At 53.4% G+C, this 8106-nt stretch overlaps 1 long non-coding RNA gene across 1 annotated transcript in view; it reads left to right on the top strand.

Annotated features, from left to right (window-relative positions):
* The first annotated feature begins 1072 nt into the window (after positions 1 to 1072).
* Positions 1073 to 8106, top strand: part of LOC119977580 — a 48513-nt gene continuing 41479 nt past the window's right edge. Inside the window, exon 1 of the long non-coding RNA XR_005463228.1 lies at positions 1073 to 1819. This is a non-coding gene — a long non-coding RNA (uncharacterized LOC119977580). The remainder of the gene's footprint in view (positions 1820 to 8106) is intronic.

Raw genomic sequence — 8106 nt, 5'->3', positions numbered from 1 at the left:
GCCGTCGTCATGGGGGATGCTGGTGTAGAGTGCCGAGACATCCATTGTGACGAGGAATGTTCCTGGTTCAACTGGAACAGGAGTTCCAGTTCCAGTTCCTGGTTCAACTGGAACTCTACAAGGAGGCCTTCAGGAGACGCGACAACGCAAAATTGCTGAGCAAAAACTTATAGCTAAGTTCCGCACGCATGAATGCGGACTCAACCGGGATCTGGGATTCATGTCGCATTACATTCGGCCCCCACCAACAAGCCTGGACTTGCAGAGGCCTACCGACTGAACTGGCTTGGGACAATTCACACCTCTTTAACCTGGAGTTACCTCTCTCTCTGCATCTTTGATGATTTGATTGCCTGCAGGTGCTCGCATTCCGGGGCATCTCTGACTGTGTCTATATAAACATTTCTGGAACAAGCCTTTCCATTCACCTGAAGAAGGAGCCGTGCTCCGAAAGCTCGTGTTTGAAACAAACCTGTTGGACTTTAACCTGGTGTTGTAAGACTTCTTACTGGGCTTCATTTTCAGAGGGAGTATCGAATAGTTATCGATGCTTATTCCCCTCCAGGGTTTGCTTCAGTCGGGACACTAGCTTCCTCTGCTTCCACCTTGTCGTCCATATCCTCGTTATCAGGGGGCACAGAGGCAGGGTTTCCTTTGAGCTGTTGTCCGGTACTAGCGGCAGCTGCTTCTATGGCCAGTAATGAGGCTTGTTTGAGAGAAGCCCCCCTGCTCCTGAGGTGGTCCAAGTGTTTCCTTACGACCTTACCCTGGACTCGAGTGACACAAGTCCCCTTTTCTCCATTATGATCCCAGGAACCCAGCTGGGACCATCTGCAAAGTTTCTCACATAAACCTGATCGCTTGCTTCGAATGTTCTTTCCGTCCTTGCAGAGTCAGAATTTATTTTCTGTTTTTTTAGTTGTGACTGTACCCTTCCCATCAGGTGTGGGAATACGAGGCTTAGTCTCATATGCAGCCATGGAGTGAGTGGTCACACATTTGGTGGCTCCTGCTCGAGGTTGATTTTTTCAGTCCTTCTCACCCGAATCGTGTGGTGTTGGATGGCAGAAAGTGCAGGAGCACTGAGGGAATGTAAACACCTCTGGTTGGACTGGTTTATGGCTCATCGGACGAGAAGTACAACAACAAAGAGATAGAAACTTGAGCAAGAAAGTTTTTATGGTCCCACACCGGAGAAGATAGCGGAGAGCAAGGGACAGCATTACCTGCCCAGTGATCTATGGAGTAGCTGGTGTAATTCCTCAACAGCAAGTTCCTGCAGCAAAGGGAGGAGGCCTTAGAGGCCTTGGTTAAGGTGGTGGAGTTGTTTAAGGCGGCGGTCGCGCATGTGGAGCAGAGGCTGCTGACATAGGGCCTGGCGATCCAAAAGGTGGAGGAGTCGGTGGGGGAGCATGAGAAATGGTTGACCTCGTTGGAAGCCGAGATCAGGATGGTGACGAGCAATCAGAAAATGCTGAGGAAGAAGCTAGAGGATGTCGAGAACTGCTCCAGGAGGCAAAAGCTGGGGATGCCTGAAGGCATCGATGGTGCGGAGGCCGGCAAGTATGTAGCGAGCATGCTGGATAAACTGATGGGGGAGGGGGCTTTTGACCGTCCTCTCGAGGTGGACCGAGGAGGCGCTGAGGAGGAGGCTGCAGGTGGGGGAGCTGCCGAGGGCGATGGTGGTGAGGCTGCATCGCTTCCTTAACAAGGAGAAGATCTTGAGGTGGGCGAGGCAGACAAAGAAGTGAACTTGGGAGGAAAGCGAGCTGCAGGTACACCAGGAGCTGGAAATGGAGTTGGCCAAGCGGACAGCCAGGTATAACCGGATCAAGGCTGCTCTCTTTAAAAAAAAAAAGGGGTGAAGTTTGGGGTTTTGTACCCCGCTCGCTTGTGGGTTACGCACCAGAAACAAGTGTTTTATTTTGACGCGCCGGATGAGGCGAAGGACTTTGAGAGACTATGGACTGGGAGGAGTATGAGGACAGCGAAGTTTGGAGTAGAGTTTTGTGTAAATAGTGGGCACACAGGGTGGGTGGATTGGTGAAGGCTATGACAGGGGGAGCGGTGAAGGTGAGTATGCCTTTTGTTTTCCTGGAATGTTTGTTATTTGGAGGAATGGGGGGGGTGAGGGGTGGATTGGGGGGGGGGGGGTGAGGGGTGGATTGGGGGGGGGGGGGGGGGGGGGGGGGGGTGAGGGGTGGATTGGGGGGGGGGGGGTGAGGGGTGGATGGGGGGGGGGTGAGGGGTGGATTGGGGGGGGGGGTGAGGGGTGGATTGGGGGGGGGGTGAGGGGTGGATTGGGGGGGGGTGAGGGGTGGATTGGGGTGGGTGAGGGGTGAATTGGGGAGTGAGGGGTGGAATGGGGTGGGTGAGGAGAGGATTGGGGTGGGTGAGGGGTGATTGGGGTGGGTGAGGGGTGGATTGGGGGTGAGGGGTGGATTGGAGGGCTGAGAGGTGGATTGGAGGGCTGAGGGGTGGATTGGGGTGGGTGAGGGGTGAATTGGGGAGTGAGGGGTGGAATGGGGTGGGTGAGGAGAGGATTGGGGTGGGTGAGGGGTGATTGGGGTGGGTGAGGGGTGGATTGGGGGTGAGGGGTGGATTGGAGGGCTGAGAGGTGGATTGGAGGGCTGAGGGGTGGATTGGAGGGCTGAGGGGTGGATTGGGGTGGTGAGGGGTGGATTGGAGGGCTGAGGGGTGGATTGGGGTGGTGAGGGGTGGATTGGAGGGCTGAGGGGTGGATTGGGGTGGTGAGGGGTGGATTGGAGGGCTGAGGGGTGGATTGGGGTGGTGAGGGGTGGATTGGAGGGCTGAGGGGTGGATTGGAGGGCTGAGGGGTGGATTGGAGGGCTGAGGGGTGGATTGGAGGGCTGAGGGTGGATTGGAGGGCTGAGGGGTGGATTGGAGGGCTGAGGGGTGGATTGGAGGGCTGAGGGGTGGATTGGAGGGCTGAGGGGTGGATTGGAGGGCTGAGGGGTGGATTGGAGGGCTGAGGGGTGGATTGGGGTGGTGAGGGGTGGATTGGGGGTGAGGGGTGGATTGGAGGGCTTAGGGATGGATTGGGGTGGGTGAGGGGTGAATTGGGGGTGAGGGGTGGATTGGGGGGGTGAGGGGTGGATTGGGGGGGTGAGGGGTGGATTGGGGGGGTGAGGGGTGGATTGGGGGGTGAGGGGTGGATTGAGATGGGTGAGGGGTGGATTGGGATGGGTGAGGGGTGGATTGGGGTGGGTGAGGGGTGGATTGGGGTGGGTGAGGGGTGGATTGGGGTGGGTGAGGGGTGGATTGGGGTGGGTGAGGGGTGGATTGGGGTGGGTGAGGGGTGGATTGGGGGGTGATGGGTGGATTGGGGTGGGTGAGGGGTAGATTGGGGGTGAGAGGTGGATTGGGGGGGTTAGGGGTGGATTGGGGGGGGTTAGGGGTGGATTGGGGTGGGCGAGGGGTGGATTGGGGTGGGCGAGGGGTGGATTGGGGAGTGAGGGGTGGATTGGGGAGTGAGGGGTGGATTGGGGGTGAGGGGTGGATTGGGGGGCTGAGGGGTGGATTGGGGGTGTGTGGGTGAATTGGGGGGCTGAGAGGTGGATTGTGGGGGTGAGGGGTGGATTGGGGAGTGAGGGGTGGATTGGGGAGTGAGGAGTGGATTGGGGGCTGAGGGGTGGATTGGGGGTGAGGGGTCAATTGGAGGGGTGAGGGGTGAGGGGTGGATTGGAGGTGAGGAGTGGATTGGGGGTGAGGGGAGGGTTGGGGGGGTGAGGGGTGGGTTGGGGGGGTGAGGGGTGGGTTGGGGGGTGAGGGGTGGATTGGGGGTGAGGGGTGAATGGGGGGCTGGGATGGATTGGGGGTGAGGGGTGGATTGGGGGTAAGGGGTGGATTGGGAGGTGAGGGGTGAATGGGGGGGGTGAGGGGTGGATGGGGGACTGAGGAGTGGATTTGGGGCGGAGGGTTGGATCGGGGGTGAGGGGCAAAGGCCCCAGGCAGGGCAGTCAGAGGCCAAGGCAGGGGCCACTATGCTAGCTGATTGAGCCAGTTAACGGGAGTGAAATGGGAGGTTGCCAGGAGGAGGGGTGGTAGGGTGTGGGTTAGCTTTTTGTTTGATTATGAGGAGGGGGGCATGGGGGGAGGGATGCTGACATGGGTGTGGTTGGTGTGGCGCAGTGGTTAAGGAGGGACGGCAGCGGACATCTAAGGTCTTGGGAACGTGCGAGCCACGAACTGGGGGAGCTGGCTAATGAAGGGGTCTGATCGACAGGGGAGGGGGGCGGGGAATCCCCTGAGCAGGCTGGTTACTTGGAACGTGCGAGGGTTGAATGGCTGATTAAACGTTGGATGTTTTCATGCACTTGAGGAGTTTGAAGACGGATGTTGTGTTCCTGCAGGAGATGCACCTGAAGTTGGGAGATCAGACAAGGCTGAGGAAGGCATGGGTAGAGCATGTGTTCCACTTGGGGTTGGACATGAATACGAAGGGTGTGATAGTGCTGGTCAATAAGAAAGCCTTTGAGGTGGGTAATATTGTAGTCAACCCGGGGGGTAGGTATGTGATGGTCAGTGGGAAGTTGGAGGGAATGCAAATGGTCCTGGTGAGTATTGATGCCCAAAATTAGGATGACTTGGACTTTGTGAGGCGGGTGTTAGGGAAGATCCTGGATCTGGACACGCTTTGGCTGATAATGGGGGGTGAATTTGGATCTGAGGTTGGACCGGTTGTGTCCTAGGTTGTTGAAGGTGTTGGTGTCCCAGGTGGTGAGGGAATTGAGGGGATTCATAGACCATATGGGTAGGAGGGGGACTGGTAGTTCTCGTACTTCTCACATGTGCACTGGGTGTACTTCTGGATCGATTTTGTTAGTGATGGATGAGGCGCTGTTAGAGCGGGGAAGGCGGTAAGGCAATTGTGGATGGCCAGAGGGACAGTGTACGAGTACGGGGAAAAGGCGAGTAGGATGTTAGCGCACCAGTTGAGGAAGCAGGCAGTGCTGAGGGTGTTTGGTTGGGTGAGGGATGAGAGGGGCAAGGTGGTGCCGGACCAGGTAGGGGTGAATGGGGTGTTTGAGGCCTTCTACAGAAGGTTGTATGAGTCGGAGCCTCCGCCGGGGACGCGGGTATGAGGTGGTTCTTGGACTTGGAGTTCCCAAGGGTGAAGCAGGAGAAGATGCAGAGTTTGAGTGCTCGATTAACTGAGGGAGGTGATGGACGGCATAGGATCGATGTAGGCAGCGTAGGCCCTGGGGCCGGATGGGTTCCCAGCAGAGTTTTGTAAGGCATTTGGTGCAGAACTGGAGCCCCTGTTAGTGAGGATATATAATGAGGTGAGGGGAAAGGGGAAGCTCCCCCCCCCCCCCCACATTGTCACAGGTGTCCATTTCACTGATTTTAAAGAAAAATAAGGACCTGGAGCAGTGTAGGTCATACTGCCTTATTTCACTGTTAAATGTGAATGCAAAGTTGTTAGTGAGGGTATTAGCATCGCGGATAGAAGACTGTGTCCGGGGGTGATAGGGGAGGACCAGATGGGGATTATGAAGGGGCGGCAGCTGTCCACAAATGTGCGCAGGTTATGATGTCCTTGGAGGGGCAGGAGCTAGATGTAGTGATGGCAATAGATGTGGAGAAGGCGTTTGATCGGGTGGAGTGAGCATATATGTTGGATTTGGTCTGGCTGCTGTACAAGGTACCGATGACTAGTGTCCGGATGAATAGAACGAGCTTGGAAAACCTCAGGCTATATTGGGGATCGAGGCAGAAATGCCCGCTCTCCCCATTAGGTTTTGCTCTGGCAATGGAACTGTTGTCAATGGCAGTCAGGGCGTCGAGGGACTGGAGAGGGATTGAGTGTGGGGGGGGGGGGGGGATGTGGTGAGCACAGAGTCTCGGTGTACGCGGATGACATTTCGGACTTGGTGGGTGCTTCATAGGATCATGGAGATCCTGAGGGAATTTGACCATTTTTGGTGTATAAATTGAACATGGGATAGAGTGAAATGTTTCCTATTAATGCTGGAGGGCAGGAGAGGATGCTAGGGGAGTTGTCATCCCAGGTGGTGGGGCGAGTTTTGGGTATTTGGAGATTCAAGTGGTGCAGAGCTGGACACAGCTGTATAAATTGAATTTGGCACGTCTGGTGGAGGGAAGGCAGATTTTAAGAGGTGGTCGGTGTTGCTGCTGTCACTGGCTGGGCGTAAAGGCTGCCATGGGTCACAGCCTGTCACGGGGGTGGGGGGGGGGGGGCTAGTTCAGGAATTTATTTTCATTGTTGGGGGGGGCATTAAGGGGGGGGGGAAGCTAGGGGGCAGGGAGAGTCAGGGGCTCGGTATCAGGGGGTGTTGTGGGCCTGCGTTCTTTGTTACTGTGGACTGTTGGGCTATCTGATATTTCTAGGTATATATGTGAAAAGCTTTTGATAAAAATATTTTTAAAATGTTTAATTGGGGCAATTCTAGCTGTTGTATGTGGAGTGGTCCTTTTGTCAAATAGAAATCATGTTAATTTGATCTCTGTGGATGCTGCAGGTTGTTTCTGTATGCTGGTTTTAAAAGTCTGCACTGCCCATTCTGCCAGCCCATTTGATGATGAGTGATAAAGTGCTGTCTGATGTGCTTGATGCCATTGGATGGCATGAGATTTTGGAACTAACTACTGGTGAAGGCAGTGCCATTTTCAGAAACCAGGTCTTCTGCCATTCTATGTATGCAAGATCTCTGTCGCAATTTCTCGATACCCCAGCATGGCCATTATGTAGTTTCATTACTATCAGGTGCCACTCTGGGCAAGGGACAATTAGGCGGAACCCCAGAAAATGATTCCATCCTTAGCACTGAGCTCATCTTTCTTGGTCAGATAGGGTTTCTTTTACCATGAGGGTTGTCCTCCGACCCCACCATCCAGGATCATGTGTTTCAATTTATACAGCGTTGTATCTTTTTGCATCCATGTCTTAGTTTGCCTTGTAGACATTGGAAAAGTCTTTAAACAATTTAGGAACATCGCAACCTCTTCCAATGCTGGTAAATGAGCTGGGTTTGTGGGCAGCAGGAGGCGACTAACACATCGCCGTTAGCTCTCTGTTTTCTCAGGCGATGCTCTAAAATGTATTCATAAGCTGCAATTAACAGGGCCCAATGCAATATCCAGGTGGAGGCAATAGGGAGGATTTCTTTATCCTCTTTAAAAAGTCCCAATGAAGGGGCTTGTGGTCGATTACTATTATGAAATGTCTCCTGTTGACATACTGGTGAAATTTCTTGACACCAAACACTGCTAAGCCCTTCTTCTCAATTTGAGAATACTTCCACTCCATATCTGAAAGGGTCCCGGATGCATAAGTGATGGACCTCTCTGTTCTGTCTTTCCAGAAATGTGAAAGTACCATCCTAACCCCATAAACAGAAGCATCAAATGTCAGGAATGAGTTCCTTTTTGGGGTCAAAATGGACCACTATGTTGATGACAGCAATTGTAGTAGGAAGTTGTGCGTGGGGGCCGAGGAGATAGGTGAGGTGCTAAATGAATATTTTTCATTAGTATTCACATAGGAAAAAGACAATGTTGTTGAGGAGAATACTGAGATACAGGCCACTAGACTAGACGGGATTAAGGTTCATAAGGAGGAGGTGTTAGCATTTCTGGAAAGTGTGAAGATAGATAAATTACCTGGGCCGGATGGGATTTATCCTAGGATTCTCTGGGAAGTTGGGAGGAGATTGCAAAGCCTTTGGCTTTGATCTTTATGTTGTCATTGTCTACAGGAATAGTGCCAGAAGACTGGAAGATAGCAAATGTTGTCCCTTTGTTCAAGAAGGGGAGTAGAGACAATCCCAGTAACTATAGACCAGTGTGGGCAAAGTCTTGGAAACGATTACAAGAGATAGGATTTATAATCACCAAGAAAGGAATAGTTTGATTAGGGATAGTCAACACGGTTTTGTGAAGGGTAGGTAGTGCCTCACAAACCTTATTGAGTTCTTTGAGAAGGTGACCAAACAGGTGGACGAGGTTAAAGCAGTTGATGTGGCATATATGGATTTCAGTAAAGCGTTTGAAAAGGTTCCCCTCGGTAGGACATTGCAGAAAATACGGAGGCATGGGATTGAAGGTGATTTAGCGGTTTGG

The sequence above is a fragment of the Scyliorhinus canicula genome, chromosome 14 (genome assembly GCF_902713615.1).
Source record: "Scyliorhinus canicula chromosome 14, sScyCan1.1, whole genome shotgun sequence".
Classification (NCBI taxonomy): Eukaryota; Metazoa; Chordata; class Chondrichthyes; order Carcharhiniformes; family Scyliorhinidae; genus Scyliorhinus; species Scyliorhinus canicula.
This window is presented reverse-complemented; position numbering and strand designations above follow the sequence as displayed.